Source organism: Macaca fascicularis, chromosome 5 (assembly GCF_037993035.2).
Source record: "Macaca fascicularis isolate 582-1 chromosome 5, T2T-MFA8v1.1".
Classification (NCBI taxonomy): domain Eukaryota; kingdom Metazoa; phylum Chordata; class Mammalia; order Primates; family Cercopithecidae; genus Macaca; species Macaca fascicularis.
The window spans coordinates 133,501,756-133,519,671 of NC_088379.1; positions in this window are offsets into that span (position 1 = coordinate 133,501,756).

A 17,916-nucleotide genomic window follows, 5' to 3' on the forward strand; every position below is an offset into this window, starting at 1 on the left:
TTGGGAGTTCTTTGTTTTAAAAACAACCTTCATTCTGACTCACAATAGGATAAATGCCATCGATGTCTTTGTTTCTTAGTGTCCTCTGTTATTCAAAGGAAAGACGAATACATTGAATTGAGTTTTTAAACATTAATAAAATACTTCTAATTCTGCTCTTTGTGTTGCTGCATAGTTCTTTTCTAAATGTAACATGGAATTACAGAGCCATAAAATGGAAGCAGAGTTAAACTCAGACATGTGGGCACTCAAGGTAGGTAAATATTCTGGTATTCATGACAGATTAGTCATTTGACACACCAACAAACTGATAATCTTAACTTTCTCCCCATAGTACTCAGTATTTTTCTTATAGTTTTAACTCATTCCTCTCTTTAATCTTTAAAAACATTCTTATTTTATAGATTGTTCCACATTATTTTACTATCTCAACTCTTTGGGCCTGCTAATTCTCCCAATTTTTAAGTCTGTTGACTCATTCTCTCTCAATGTAGATTATTTCTGCATGTGCTTTGTGAGCTCATCTTCAGCAGGGTTGTTTTCTATAAAGTCTGTGTGCCCTAGAGAATGGTTTGGATTTGCTTCTGCTATATAGCATCTTTTGGCATAAATTTGGACTCCCAACCTGGGCAAAGCACGGGCCTGGGTTTTTGATTTTTCACCCAAAATCTCTAGGAAGAGACACACTCCTTGCTTATGTGTCACATCCCTGGTCTGATGCACAGATGTTTTAGTCCCTTTCATTGTGGGTATGTAACTTTGACATATCGGCTTTATTTAGGAGTCTCAGTTCTGGCTCTCTATTTCACATAAGCCCAAGGCCATGTCTCTTGACACTCATCATACTAAAAACCTACCACTTAACAGATGAGGCCCTGTAGTTATTCCAGTCTCCTCCCTGGGCCACTGTTACCACTTCAGTTTTAGGTTTCCTTTGCATTTCTGATACCTGGGATAGCCTGTCTTTCAATTTTAACCATTTTGAAAACATTGCTGGTTATATTATGTTGGTCATTTTTAGTCTATAACATGAAGGGCATTGTGCATTTTGCTTAGTTAGCTACTTTGGGGGCATGAGATAAGTTTAAGTCTTTTTCAATATTTATTTAGCATAAAGATCTCAATAAAGCTGGAAAAAAATGTGAAAACCTCAAAAAAAAAAAAAAAAAAAAAAAAAAAAAAAAAAAAAACCAGACTGAGACTGAGGTCCTTTTTTGTCGTTTTGTGCACTGCTTTATCCCCAGTACCTCAAATAGAACATATATTAATAGTAATCACTCAAAACATATGTGTTGACTGACTGAATGAATGAATGTATGAACAAATGCTGGGTGACAGTGCTCAGCCTGTCCTGTGTAGTCCAGCTCTGGATCCAAATATACAGACCTCACCCTACCAAAGAAGAGCCCTGTTGTCATCCCGACCTTACCTCATTAGAACACAGTTGAGGGCTCATCAGCCATAACATTATCACACCCTTTGGCAGTCTCTTTCTCTTATCCCAAGAAGATTATTAAAGCATCCCTTTCCACCACATACACTCCCTGAGAGGAGGCCTGATAAATATAATTTTCTACACTCTCAGGTTATATTTCCAGTTGAATTTGAGCTTCCAATCATGCTATAGTACTCAGAAAAGGCTGGAGTCCTGGGCCACTGCCCAGGTGGTCTGTTGCCTGTCCACCTCTGAATGGTGGAGGCCATCGTCTTTCCACGCCTTTGTCCATGCACAGTTCTAGGAAAAGAGGATTAACTTGTAGTCAGCAGGTTTAGTGCTTTCTGTATGACTATAAGGGATAAATCAAAAATCTCCCAACCAGGTGATTAGGAGCTTTCTGCAATGAGAAAGGGATCAGACTGATCCTTAAGACTTTATGCAACCCCAGAGTATTGCAGCCACCTGCATGCCGAAGGTGTCAGTGTTCTCACTGCTGCCTCTAGGAGGGTCTTCAGCCTCCAGTGATCCAAAGTACCAGGTAAAATATTTAAGCCAGCAGAAAGAACGTGTTTTATTGTGTTTTATATGTCATAAAGCATTCTCTGTCATGAGATATCATTCTGTATTGGTGAGACAGGTTTGAATTTCTGTCTTGGCTCTGCCACTGACTAGCTTTATTCCTTGGGCTAACCTGGTGGAATCTCAGTTTCCTCACTGTAAAGTGAGGATAATTATCCTTATTTTATGAGGATAGTTATGAAAATTAAGTAACATAATGGTTGCAAAACACTTAGCACAGCACTAAGACACAAAATAGACAATAAATGTTAGTTACCTTTATTCCTGTCCCCTTTCCTATCCAGGCAAAGGCTCAGTATAAGGACAAATATTGTTTAGAACTTCTTTTTAAACCTATGAGCGTTACCTTTCAAGAACCACAGATTTGTTCCTGAAAGTTACCTGTGTAGTGAGGGTTTTATAAATCAAATTTTATTTTCAATGTACCGAGAAGCTTTGACAGAGTCCCTTTTCCTAAGAAGTCATTGTGGGTTTGGCATCCTGTTCAGCCTGGCTGCGGCCAGGGGAGCTGAACTGTAATGACAAGCAGATGTACTATTGTTCTGTGAAAACAGTGTCTGGCTCCAGATGGGGTTTAGGAAAACTTAGTGATGATTTCTGTTGAGGAGGATGGGAATTCCGACCTACTGAGCTAGCTGGGGAAGAAGGAGAGTAAGACATGTGGGTAAATGCAGGCTAAGAGAAAGGACCTCTAGATCAACTGAAAGCCTACTGGAAGAACATTAAAAGCAGATAAGAAAACAAGGAAGCAAGCAAACAAAACTGGACAAGAGGAAGAAGAGACCATTAGGAAACATCCAGGATAATTGCTGTCATCATTAAAGCTCCCATTTGTTAATCTGTTACATATGAGGCCCAACACTGGATGGTTTACCAACATTTAACCTCCCACTTTGCAATGAGTTGGATATTGTCACCCCCCCTTATTAATGGAAAAATGGGAGCTCTAGAATATTGAAGTCACTTGGCTATTAAGTGGTGGAGCCAGGATTGGGATTCAGAATCCAACACTCATATTCTTTCCATGAGGTGTAGACTCCATTGAAAAGAAGGTGTGTACCTAACACCATGAGAAAGTCTTGGCCCTGGTAATGCTGGTGAGGCCACTGACTGAGAAAAGAATACCTCTTACCTAAGGCTGAGAACAGAAGGCCCGAGGTTGTGGAAAACTGACAATGGTGCCCTTCCTCACACAGAGTGCAAAGATTGGTGGCTTACCTGCTTCAGACTCTTGGACATGCTCTTAAATGCAGATCCTGGCAGTCAGAGAGGAAAGACTGAGAAAAGTTCACTCTTTGCCAAAGTAATAAATCCTTTTCTTTGATCCCTCAAAAGCTGACAGAAGAAAACTCCTCAAAGCACGTAGGGGTAGGAACCCCACTTGAGAGTCGTGGGCTCTCCATTTCATCACAGGGATTTGCTGTGAAGGAATCCTGTGGTAAACTCCATAAGAAAATGTAAATAACATCCCCTCTCCAATTTATCCTTTCTGTAAATCTGGCTTTTCATATATTAGGTTTCTTTACAGTAAATTGAAACCTTAAGAATAGATTTCAAAATATTTAGGAAATGGCCTATTTATTTTGAATGGTATTCAACACCATTAAACTAGAGTGTTGGGAGAATATTTGGACATTCCATAATGATTTGACTTGTAACTGAATATAACAGAACTAAAAACAAACACCACATGATCATCTCAATAGATGCAGAAAGGCTTTTGATACAATTCATTTTCCCTTCATGTTAAAAACCCTTAACAAACAAGACATCACAGAAATATACCTCAAAATAATGAGAGCCATCTATGACAAATCCACAGCCAACATCACACTGAATGGGCAAAAGCTGGAAGTATTCCCCTTGAGAACCAGAACAAGGTAAGAATGTGTCCTATTCAACATAGTACTGGAAGTCCTAGCCAGAGCAATCAGGTAAGAGAAAGAAAAGGCATCTAAATAGGAAGAGAGGAAATTAAACTCCGTCTGTAAAGATGACATGATTTGATACCTAGAAAACCCCATAGTCTCTGCCCAAAGGCTCCTAGACCTATAAACAACTTTCAGGATACAAAATCAATGCACAAAAATCAGTTGCATCTCTATACACCAACAATGTCCAAGGTGAGAGCCAAGTCAGGAATACAATCTCATTCACCGTTGCCACAAAAAAATAAAATGCCTAGGAATACAGCTAACCAGAGAGGTAAAAGTTCTCTACGAGAATTGCAAAACACTGGTGAAGGAAATCGAGAGAAGACAAACAAATGGAAAAACATTTCATGCTCATGGATAGGAAGAATCAATATTGTTAAATGGCCACACTGCCCAAAGCAATTTACAGATTCAGTGCTATTTCTATCAAACTACCAATGATATTTTTTATAGAATTAAAAAAAAACTATTCTAAAATTCATGTGGAACCAAAAGGAGCCTGAACACCAAAGCAATTCTAAGCAAAACAAACGGACAAAAACAAAAAACCCAAACAACAACAAAAACCAGAGGTACACTACCCAACTTCAGACTGTACTACAAGGCTACAGTACCCAAAGCAGCATGGTACTGGTACATAGACACATAGACCAACAGGTTAAAGAATCTAGAAATAAAACCGTACACCTAACTAACTGATCTTCAACAAGGTCAATGAAAACAACCAATAGGGAAAGGACTTTCTATTCAATATATGATGCTGGGATAACTGGCTAGCCATATACAGAAGATTAAAACTGGATCCCTCCCTTTTACCATATGCAAAAATTAAACCAAGATGGATTAAAGACTTAAATGTAAAACCTAAAACTATAAAAACCCTAGAAGAAAACCTAGGAAATACCATTCTGGACATAGACCCTGGCAAAGATTTCATGACAAAGACTCCAAAAGCTGTTGCAACAACAACAACAAAAAATAGATAAATGGGGCCTAATTAAACTAAAGAGCTTCTGCACATCAAAAGAAATTATCAACTGAGTAAACAGACAACCTACAGAATGGGAGAAAATATTTGCAAATTATGCACCCAACAAAGGTCTACTATCCAGAATCTATAGGGAACTTAAAGAAATTAACAAGCAAAAAACAAACAACCCCAATAAAAAAATGGGCAAAGGACATGAATAGTCACTTCTCAAAGGAAGACATACACGTGGCCAATAAGCCTATGAAAAAATGCTCAACATCACTAATCGTTAGAGAAATGCCAATCAAAACCACAGTGAGACACGATTTCACACCAGCCAGAATGGCTATTATTAAAAAGCAAAGAAATAACGGATGCTGGTGAGGTAGTAGAGGAAAGGGAGTGCTTATACCCTGCTGTTGGGAATGTAAATTAGTTCAGCTACTGTGGAAAGCAGTTTGGAGATGTCTCAAAGAACTTACAACAGAACTACCATTTGACCCAGCAATCCCATTACTGGGTATATACCCAAAGGAATATAAATTGTTTTACCATAAAGACACATGCACATCGCAACACTATTCACAATAACAAAGACATGGAATCAATCTAAATGCCCATCAATGGTAGACTGGATAAAGAAAATGCGTTACATATACATTAAGGAATACTATGCAGCCATAAAAAGAATGAAATCCTGTTCTTTGTAGCAACATGGGTGGAGTTGGAGGCCATTATCATAAATGAATTAATGCAGGAATATAAAAATAAATACTAAATGTTCTAACTTATAAGTGGGAGCTAAATGATGAATATACATGGACACAAGAAGGAAACAATAAACACTGGAGCCTGTTTGAGGGTGGAGTGCAGGAGTGGGTGAGGACTGAAAAACTACCTATTGGGTACTATGCTCATTACCTGGGTGATGAAATAATCTGTACACCAAACCCCCATGACACACAATTTACCCATGTAACAAACCTGCACATGTACCCCCTGAACCTAGAATAAAAGTTGGAAAGAAAAACAAAAATTCCAAAAAAACCAAAATGAACCTCTGAGACAATATTATAAAAATTACATTTTTAATACATTTTTAACCTCTGAGACAATATTATAAAAAAACATTCAAACCATACAAATTTTCAAAGTGTAGCTAAAATATTAAACCTTTTAGATATGTTGTCAACTAGATATAATTACCCCATTTTATAGCCAGTGTTATGGACATCCAAGAGCAATGTCAATTTTACTAATAAACAGTGCATCAAATAAGTGCATGGGAAAAAATAAAAAGTTGATACATTAAAAAAAATTTTTGGGTACATCACTTTTATTTTGAAAACTTGAAATAAATTGCTGTTGTGAATTTGGCAGCTTTTACCCTGGCATGCCTAGAAAGAATGTGATATTCATTTAATCATGAAGAATGCCACCCAGTGATAACAGTGGTACTGGGGTTATGATTATGTTTTAATTTGTTTTGTGCTAAAAGGCATGACCATTTACAAAGCTGTCCTATGAAATATACTATGTACTAGTCACCTCATGTTATCAGCATGCTCCTGGAGGGATAGAAAATGGATTTTTTTCACCAGTTTGCACTGTGCAATCTCTTCCTCATGTGTGTGAACTTTGTGGGATGTGAAGTACCCCATTAAAAATGAATGAAGTATTTGAGGGGCTCCCACAAACCCTCTAGTGATCTTCTTTCAACAAACAGCATTTTATTGTATAAATTAGAAAAACAATGCAGAGTCTGGCATAAAGAGGATGGAAAACTGGCATTACACCAAGAAAGAACCTGAACTTCAGTCTTTGACCTCAGGAGACATCCAAGTATTACAACGGAATTATTTTGTTTATTTACATGGAAACCCTGATGGACCAGGAAATTCTTTACAATGTAGAGTCTGGTGCTAAGTCTTACTTTCAGGTGAACCCAAATGAAGATTATTGTACTCACTGTTGAATCTCATCCCCTGTTTGTTTAATAGCAGTGAGACTCCTCTTGGTCAGTCACAATATGGGAAAACTCCTCAGCAGCTGCTGTTATCCCTAATATTATTGATATCACTACTCCTTGCTCTTGCTATGTTTGTTTCTTTTCAGCAGAGCTTTCACAGTACTCTAAAAAGTAGAGGCTCTTAACATTAAAAGTTTCCTCAGAAAATAGAATACCCTTTTCAATAGCCCTTTCCTAGTTGCCTATGCTGGTGGCAGCCTCAACCTGAACCTGAGTGAATTTGTTTTTCTGACGTGAGCTTTGCTGAGACTGTTAAGGGTTAGACCGTCTATGTGTGTTTCTTTTATGTGAGATAAAACAGCACAATTTAGTAAATATCTTCTGATTCTTAGAAAGGATCTCAAGGGTGGAGCTCCTCCAGGGCTCATTGATTTTCATGGCTTTTTGGCTGTTTGAAAAAGAGCCTCCTTTGACATTATGTGGGTTTTTGCTATTTCTATTTAAGGGTGTATCTTACATATCATATATATTATTATTGCTGTTTTAGTTTTAGACAGCAAGTGATATGAGCAAACAACAAAGGTTTCATGCTGTGAAATTATGCATTTATTAAAACTATCAATTGGCACTTAGCTTTGAATTATTTATATTTTTTGTATAAACTGTCGACAATCATAACCAGAACCATAGGTTCATACAGGAAGGTGATTTACTCATCTGCCTTTCTTGCCCTTAGGAGGAGTTGCAGACAGAGTATTATTATTATTATTATTATTATTATTATTTTGAGACAAAGTCTTGCTCTGTTGCCCAGGCTGGAGTGCAGTGGCACAATCTCTACTTACTGCAACCTCTACCTCCTGGGACCATGCCTGGCTAATTTTTGTATTTTCAGTTGAGATGGGGTTTCACCATATTGGCCAGCCTGGTCTCAAACTCCTGACCTCAGGTAATCCACCTGACTTGGCCTCCCAAAGTGCTGGGATTACAGGTATGAGCCACCATGCCCAGCGCAGAGCATTATCTTTATCATGACTTTTTCCTTTATATGTATTGCCTATTTGCAGGTGCATCACAACTACAGGAGACACAAAGGGACGCGGTATACTTCCTTCTGCATGCCTTGTGTTTAAAGTATGCCTAGATTCTGATAAAGTCTTGCCTGACAGAAAAGACAGAATGCCAGGGGTCTATCCCAAGATACTGAGTCATTCCCTGTAGCCTTAAATGCCAAAGAGGTAGGATCAAAACACCAGACCTAAAACTTCACAGTATAAGTTATTACACTTAATCTCCACCAGACTCAACTTGTATCTCAGCTTCTCACTAATCCTCTATTTCTTATTCACTCATTGGTACCTTCAGCTTATTCTCTGTTTTCTCCTTTGTTTGTCAGGTTTTGGCATGATATCTCAGACACATTTTTTCTCCTCTGCTTCATTGAGCCAACCCCAGGTGATTTGCCTTCCCAGACCACTGGCTTTTCCTGAAAAGAGAAGACACAATTGACTTCTGGTCTTCCTTGCTCTTCATACTACATAGATTGTTATTCCAAAGCTTGGTCCAGGCTGAGTTCTTGGACAGTGCTTGAAATGAGTGGCCCTTGACCAGAAGGGAGATCTAGAAACAAACATAATTTTCTTGGGGAAGCTGAGGCATTGTGTTTGAGGCCCATGTATCTTTGTACTCCTTCCATCCTGTGATCCAGAAGTCTACTTATGCCAGTCTTGTTTCAACCCTTCTCACAATCGCAGGGGCAAAAAATCTATTGAAGGGAGAGAACATTTCAGCTAGGGGATATAACTTAAGGTGAGAAATAAAAGTGAGACCAATAAGATATGTTTGGTGAACTGGTTTGACCAGAACTCATGTTTCAAGTTGCAAATGTTCAAATAGGAGGAAGATAACTAAGGTAAAAATATTAAAGACTACTATTAAAAATTTGGAACTCAATAAACACCACTATTAGAGATATTTTTATGACATTACTGATATTAGGATTGTCATTTACTGAGAAAAGTGTATAACAATCTCCCACTATGATTGATAGTAGAATGTTTATTTTCCTTTAAGTTATTTCAATTATTACTTTATATATTTTTGAGACTGTGTGATTCATTGCATACAAGTTGAGGATTGTTATATCTTCCTCATGAATTGACTTTTGTCATCATATAATGACTTTCTTACCTGGGACAATGCATTTTACCTTTAGGTCTACTTTGTATGATATTAATGCTTTATCACCAGCTTTCTTTGGGTTAATGTTTGCCCTGTAGTAAAATATTCTCTTGGCTTTTGGAACATCTTGGAATTTTTCCCCCTGCCTTTCTAACCTAGCTTCACTCTGTCCTTCTGTTTCTTCTTTTTTTCCTCCTACTCCTGATTACCCCCAAAACCCAGGCCATGAACATAGGGGTATATCTGTGTGTGTACATAGATGCACATGCCAACTTTTTTATCTCAAGGCTTTAACTGTTACTCTATCGTTGAAGCTACATTTCACACCTTCTCTTTAGTCTCAAATTCCCAACTGTCACTCATCATCTTCCCTTCCCTTGCCTATATCTCTACTCCATTCTCTTTTTCTCTTGGACTGGCAGCCTTGGAGTCAACCTTTTTTCCACTTTATGCTCTATATTAAGCGGTAATAAATGTCATGACCTTTGCTGAAATGCCTAACAGATTTTCAGCAGTAAGCTCACAGTAAAGGGCAAAACCAGGAGTGCAGGACAAGGGGAGGATCAATGGCAGCCATCCTGTAGATTATCTACTGAAATTCTTTCCCTTCTTTTGAATTTCTGCTCCTTTGAAGCCCTGGATTATAATAATTATCTTGGAAAGGTTTTCAGTCCGAGATCCAAAAATTCTTAATTGGGACCTCTTCAGTGAAAATGACATTCAGTGAAAATCCCTGGCAACATTTTGCTAGATGAGAAAAAGAATTAGGAATCAGATGAAGACGTGAGAAAGCCATGACTTCACAATGTGTAAAGCATGTGCTGATAGCTTGTGGAAGGGTGTCTTAGGAGGTGCCTGTCTCAATGAGGATAACTTCTTCTTAATCAGAATCTTATTTCCAAGTTCTCCCTCAACTCCAGGATAAACTTTAAAAAGGAAAAAAAAAATCCTTGCTAGAAAGTTTTCCATCATTTTTCTCTTTTCTGTATGAGTAGCATGGATGAAAGAGTTCTGTGACTGAGTTGAGGTTTGTATCTGACTATTGAGTCATGCAAAAAATATTAAGCATCACTATTGGTTGTCATATAAGGAATTTAGTGGGGTTTGAGGGTTTTAAATGTTATTGTTTTTCTGTATAGTAATATCCCTTCAATCCCCTTGGTTATCTTCCTAGAGCGATATAAAATGCCCTGACTTCTGTGAGAAGTCTTTAGCTTTTGGGAATCCTCACCTAGGTTTCTTTCACCTAGAGAATTGGTTTCTGAGAAAATGCTCCTTCCTTTTACTGAACAGTGAACTGGGAGCCTTTAAATGGAGTGGAGGGAGATGGAAGTGAGGCAGGTAGAATTTGTCATTCTGTCCCCCTGGGAGAATGAGGAAATTAGCATCCAGTTCTCTAGAACCTAGAGTTTCAGGGATCTATTTGAGTGGGAAAAAGCATTCCTTGTTTTTTTGTGACCTACTTAAACATTCTGTGCAAGTTGTAATCATTTGAGGTTTTCTAAGAAAAGAAAAAAAAAAGTCTAAATATAATCCTAAAAGGGAGCTAACCTAACAACAAAGAACACCCGATTGCAGAGATTATTTCTCTGGAAATTGGCAAAAAGAGACAAAAATCTTCCCTGGCCATTACTGGCTATACCTGCTGCTACACCTTATTTCATGCTCTTTCTTCCTGGCAGCACTATTGGCCTTCTCCAACGTGGGCTTCTCCAAACTTCACACCCAGGGGCACACATATCCTATTTCTCCCATCTGGAAAGCTCTGCTCACTTCTCCCCAAGCCCGCTTCCCACCTGCCTTTGAAATGCAGCTAAAGACCGCTTCACAGAGATTCCCTCAATGCCAGCTCTTTCATTATGTCCTTCATTCTTTCTCTCAAACCCCTGGAACTCTCAGAACCTATTAACAGTGTATGACATCCTATGTGCTCTAATGCAGGGACAGCAGAGAATGCAGTCCAGGCTCCTGGTCCAGTAGTGGGGATGGATTGTGCTGGTCCACCCACATGCTGCCATTTGGTCAGCTTTATCATGAGCACTTCCCATTTGCCAGCAGGGGCTAATGGTGCAGGCCAACCATGGAAGAATGTGAAGCTCATCTCAGTTTAACTGACCGGACGCAGCCTGCAGTATGTGTTGTTTCATTCATTCCTGTCTTTGTTCTGTGTGCACATTTGAATTTCATCTTTTCTTCCTAGTGGCAGACGTTCCCATAGACTTTGTGCTTGCATATATTAAGGAATATTTCATCGTCGAGAGGTAATAATAAGAGCAGCTAAAAATTATTGAGAACACATGCTGTTGTAGGTGCTTTTTAAAGCATTTTTATGTGCATTTAATCCTTGCAACAATACTATGAGGTACTTATTATCCCATTTTATGGATGAAGAAAATAAAGCACTGAGAGGTTATGTTACTTTCCCAGGGCCACTTGGCTAGTAAATTCTAAAGCCCAAGCTGTTGACCTTGAGTCTCTGCTCACTCCAGGCTTTGGAGTTACAGGAGATGTACAAGGCTTAATGAACACTGAGTGAACTTACGAGGCAGTTCAGTCATCTGACATGTTCATTAAATCTGATTTGAAAAAATGACAGAGAGAGTTGATAGAGCTTAGAAATTTAGTTCTAGGTGAGATCTTAAAGGTCATGTCACCAAGGAATATGAGACTCTCAAGAGGTTAGATGAGGGTCCTCTGTGTGTCATCTCCTCCTGACCTGTATCTCAATGTCAAAGCTGCCAACAAAAATGAACAAGGAGCAGAGCTTAGTTTGTATGATGTATTCATAATTTTGGGTGCCAAACAGAAGTCTTATGACATGGTATTTTTGCCCAGCTGGGGTTTTCTATACTAGGGCATGACCATGGTTTTAATAGCTTTATTTATTAAAGTTATTAGAAGATAAATATGTATAATCATTGAAACTTTTCTTATTTTATATGAAAGGGAAACTTTAAAAACTTAGATTTAGCAACTAACTTTTATTTAGAACTGACATATGATCTAATATAAAGTTTTCTTACAATCTGAATCTGAAACATTCAGGATTATTTTACTCAGATCTGAAAAGGTAATTTGACATACTGATCTATAAAAGTGTGAATTACTCTGGGGATTAGGAGGTGAGTTTCTGTAGTAATTAGGTATGCCAAAAATAATTTTTTACCCTCCTCCCCCTCTTCCTTCTTTCTTTTCTGCATTTACGTGCATTGCTCTTGGTCTCTCATGTCATTCTTTCAGGATTTTCTAATGTAATGAATTTCTCTTTCTCTACCCTAGAGAGTACCATTATTTCCATTCTTTCATGGAACTGTAAGTGTGTGCAATTTGTTGACCTTGTGGTATTTCAAAGAACTGTAAAATCTCAATTATCAGGAATGCCCAGGGAAAGGGGATTTTAATGGAATGGATTTTTCTATTGAACTGAAGGTTAATCAGGACTCTTTTCCCCACCCTTTTTCAAATTTATTGGTTGCAATTTTTTTCCCTAATACATGAGTGCACTTTCTGGGCTTTATTGAAATGGAAGGTTATCTCATTGACTAGCAATCATAAGCTCTGTGTTTAAGTCCACATTCTTCCACTTGCCAGCTCTATGGTTTGGGGAAGTTATGACACTGAGCCATTTGAAAAATGGAGATGGCAACACTTTTCCTACCTATGTCACCTGGGCTGTTTAGTGTATCAAATTATATAAAGACAGTGGACTTGCTTTGTACAAGTCTTAAGTTTTATTTTAATGAATGATGACAACTACCAAGTTCTGAGTGTCCAGGGGTCAGGTGCTCCATATACATGATTGTTATTTCCACAATAAACCTACTATATATATAGATGTATATAGGTGAGAAAAGTAAGGCTCGGGAGATAAGGGACTTGCCCAAGATTATGTAAATAACAGTGGAACTAAATTTCTTTATAGCAAATTGATACCTTGATTAATCAAAAGTCTTTATTCTAAGTACCATTTCTTGTGGATAAAGAGAGTGTAGAAGATTGCCTAGAAGCATACTGACCTTAGGATGCATTGTTTTGCTTAGGGTTCTTTTAGTTATAAGGAACAGCGATGTTAGGTTTCAGAGGGATTTCAGACAAACCCAATGACAGAAACTGAATTATAGTTGAGTCTTAAGGAAGCTGTCATGAAACAAGCCTACTCTTGCCTCTCCTCTTTCTTCTCTTCTCCTTCCTTCTTCTCGCTCTCTCTTTGTCCACACAGGCAAAATCTTCCTTACATATGTGGCCTTCACTCTCTTTTGTCTATTAACTGGCTTCCTCATAACTATAGCTTGCATATGGTTCACCATATGGTTTGGGTCTGTGTCCCCACCCAAATATCATGTTCAATTGTAATCCCCAGTGTTGGAGGATGAGGCTGGTGGGAGGTGATTGGATCATGAGGATGGTCCTTCATGAATGGTTTAGTATCATTCCCTTAGTTCTGTTCTTGTGATAGTGAGTGAGTTATCATGAGATCTGGTTGTTTTAAAGTATGTGGCACCTCCCCTGTCTCTTTCTTCCTCCTGCTCCAGCCATGTGAAGTGCCTTGCTTCCCTTTTGCCTTCTGCCATGACTGGAAGTCCCTTGAGACCTCCCAGAAGCTGATGGCTCCATGACTCCTGTATAGCCTGCAGAACCATGAGCCAATTAAACCTCTTTTCTTTATAAATTACCCAGTCTCAGGTATTTCTCTATAGCAATGTGACAACAGACTAATACAGACTATAGTAGGGACTCTACACCTCCCTATAGCATAGTATCTCTTGATCTGTCCCTTTAGCTTTTGCCTTGTTGCTTATTGGAAATTCTCTAGGTCTTGTGGTTCAGATTCCTGAAGGAGGACTCTTATTGACCCAGCTCATCTATTCTAGTCAGATCCCAGGTCACTGACTGCTACAAGCTCATGGATTGCCTGCCTTTGCATCAGGTGTCCTGCTTTGGTGCTGCCCACTTAGCAAAGCTACAGGGAAGTCTAGGAAAAAAAGCAATGTGACAGCTATGTCTATTATCGCTGTTAAAGAAGGCATATATATCATGATATATTTGTTTTTGTAAAAGTCCTTAATATTTTATTGTTATCTTTTAGTTCTTATTATCTTCTTTTCATTCGAAAGACTAGTCCCTCGTCTTTCTAAAATATTTCTCAGTAATTGGGTTCCTGTTGACTCAAATTTTACGACACAGAACCTTGTTTATAACCTCCTAACTTACTAATATCAGTTCTATAGTCACATATATCACAATTTTATATGTTTTTGAAGGAGGTAGTAGGAAAACATGTCATAGTTTTAAGTTTTATACTAAGCATAAGTCATGTCATAGTAGAAGTCTTTTTTCTATTAACAGAAGATGTCGTGTCTCAAGGTTGTTGTTGAAATACCTCTAATTAATTTTTTTAATCCTTAAAATAGGAGAATTGAGGGTTTCTGAGTAGTGTGAATACATGAAAAGTGAAAAAAATGGATAATCTTCTAGGAAGGCCTGCGGAACTTAAAACTGAGAACAAGCCTTAGACTTGCTTTCCTTTCCTGGCACTTCCTGGGTTTTGCTTTTCTCCCTGCTGGTAGATTTTGATGGGAAGGTATTTTATTTCTGTTTATCTGAATATCTATTTTACTCACAAACTTTTTTCTTTTATCATAGCTGATATGAAGTGAAAACATGTATCACTTGGCTCAGCATGAACTGCTGTGTGGTAGGAAGTCCCTGTATCAATCATGAACTGGAAGTGGAACAGGGACCTAATTAATATTTATGCTGACCTTGTTGACTGTTGTAAAATAAACTACCATACATCTAAAACCTCACCACACTGGGTTGGATAGCTAAAACTTCTATACTATTCATGGCTTAACTTTTGAGATTTATATGCCTCTTGTAGAGAAAGTACTCATCACTGCTGAAAGTTTAACTTTCTATTTTTGTTATGGTCTCCATTATGTTTCCAAATATTCCTTTACTTAATTTTATGCATAAACTTGAAGGCTTCACTTTCTTAGTGAGACACCAGATTCTTTAGATATAAATTTGACTGTATTGGAAAGCCTGGGTTCATGTGTCTTTAGTCCTTAACTCTCCAGTCCTTGTAGATTTCCTTGTATATAAGTACTTTAACTGAGTTATAGAACCTCTTCCTTTGTGAGCTGGTGTCAGGCTCTGGTGGTAGGTCCTCTTCCTACTCTACATGCTGCCTACCCTCTTATATGGAAAAAGATTAACTGTTTTCCTCACACTCAGCACAAAACACTTCTGGTCACCAAAATGTGTGGGTTTCTCCCACACAAAGCAATTCTCTGACACCAGCTGGATATCCTACAATTCAGTTCAATTCTGTGCTAACTGGAGTTGGCACAGACTCCACATGTTAAGGGTTCAGCCCCACAAGACTGTCCCTGGCTTCAGATGTCAGTCACTAGTGGTAGTTTCCCATGTTACCCATGACTTGTGTCAGACTTGGGGTCCCAAAGCCCCCTTCTCTGGTTTGATCACTTGTTAGAACAGCTCACAGAATGAGGAAAGTGCTTTACTTATTATTAGCCATTGATTATAAGATGATATAAGCCAGGAACTGTCAGAAAGAAGAGATGCACAGGTGAAGGTATGTAGGATGGGGTGTGAACTTCTGTGCCCTCTCTGGGACCACCACTCTCCAGGTACCTCCTCCTGTTTGGCATCCCAGTTATGGAGGCTTCATTACATAAGCATGATTGATTAAATCATGGCCACTAGTGATTTTTTAAAAAATTTTAATTAATACCTAATAATTGTACATCTTTATGGGGTGCAATGTGATATTCCAATTTATATAAACATGTGTAATAATCAAATCAGGGTAATTAGCATATCCATCACTTCCAACATTTACAATTTCTTTGTATTGGGAACATTCAAAACCTCTCTTCTAGCTACTTGAAAATATATGATAAATTAACTATAGTCATCCTACAGTACTAATAGAACACTAAAACTTTTTCCTCCCATTTAGCTGTAATTTTGTATCTGTTAACTAACCTCTCCCTCTTCCCTACTTCCCCCTACACTTCCCAGGCTCTAGTAACTGCTATTCTACTCTCTATTTATATAAGATCAACTTTTTCAGCTCTCACAAATGAGTAAGAACATGTGGTATTTTTCTTTCTGTGCCTGGCTTATTTCACTTAACATAATGTCTCCCAGCTCATCCATGTTGCTGCGAATGACAAGATTTTGTTCTTTTTTATGGCCGATTAGTATTTCATTGTGTACATATACCACATTTTCTTTATCCATTCATCTGTTGATGGACACTAAGGCTGATTCCATATTTTGTCTAGTGTGAATAGTGCTGCAATAAACATGGGAGTGTAGATATCTCTTCAACATGCTGATTTCCTTTCCTTTCGATATATAACCACTAGTGGGATTACTGGATCATATGGTAGTTCTATTTTTAGTTTTTTTTTAAGAATCTCCATACTGCTTCACATAATGGCTGTACTAATTTACATTTCCACCAACAGGATATAAGAATTCCCTTTTCTCCACATCTTCACCAGCATTTGTTATTTTTTGTCTTTTTATAATAACCATTCTAACTGAGGTGAGATGGTATCTCACTGTAGTTTTGATTTGAATTTCTCTAATGGTTAGCAATATTGAGCATTTTTCACACATTTGTTCGTTGTTTGTATGTCTTCCTTTAAGAAACGTCTATTCAGATCATTTGCCCATTTTAAAATTGGGTTATATGGTTTTTTTGCTGTTTGCTGTTTGAGTTCTTTGTGTATTCTGGATCTTAATTCCTTGTCAGATAAATGGTTTGGAATGATTTTCTCCTGTTCTGCAGGTTGTCTCTTCACTCTGTTGATTGTTTTCTTTGCTGTGCAGAAGCTTTATAGTTTGATATAATCCCATTTGTCTATTTTTGCTTTTGTTGCCTGTGCTTTTGAGGCCTTATCCATAAAATCTTTGCCCAGAACAATGTCCTAAAGTGGTTCCCCTATGTTTTCTTTGAGGGTTTTGCCCTTACTTTTACATCTTTAATAAATTTTGGGTTGATTTTATATATGATGAGAGATAGGGGTCTAGTTTTATTCTTCTGAATATGAATATCCAATTTTCCCATCACCATTTACTGAAAAGGGTGTTTTTTCTTCAGTGTATGTTTTCAGTGCCTGTGTCAAAAATCAATTGGCTGTAAATACATGAATTTATTTCTGGTGCAGTTGGTCTGTGTGTCTGTTTTTATGCCAGTATCCTGTTGTTTTGGTTACTATAGCTTTGTAGTGTATTTTGAAGTCAGGTAGTGTGATACTTCCACCTTCATTCTTTTTCCTCAGGATTACTTTCACTAGTTGAGGTATTTTGTAGTTTCATACACATTTTAGGACTTTTTTTTTCCTACTTCAGTGAAGAATGTTAAAGGTATTTTGATAGGAATTGCATTGAATAAATAGATTGCTTTAAGTAGTATGATCATTTTAACAGCATTAGTTTTTCCAATCCATAATCGTGGGATGTCTTCCCATTTCTTTGTGTCTTCTTCAATTTCTTTCTGAAGTGTTTTATAGTTTTATAGTTTTCGTTGCAGAGATATTTCACCTTCTTGGTTAAATTTGTTCAATTTTTTATAGTTATTATAAATGGGATTGCCTTCTTGTATTAGTTTGTTTTCACTCGGCTATAAATAACTGCCTGAGACTGGGTAATTTATAAAGAAAAGAAGTTTAACTGACTTACAGTTCCACATGGCTAGGGAGGCCTCAGGAATATAATCATGGCAGAAGGTGAAGGAGGACCAAGGCGCGTCTTACATGGTGGCAGGAGAGAGTGTGTAGGGGAAACTACCACTTTTAAACCAATGGAT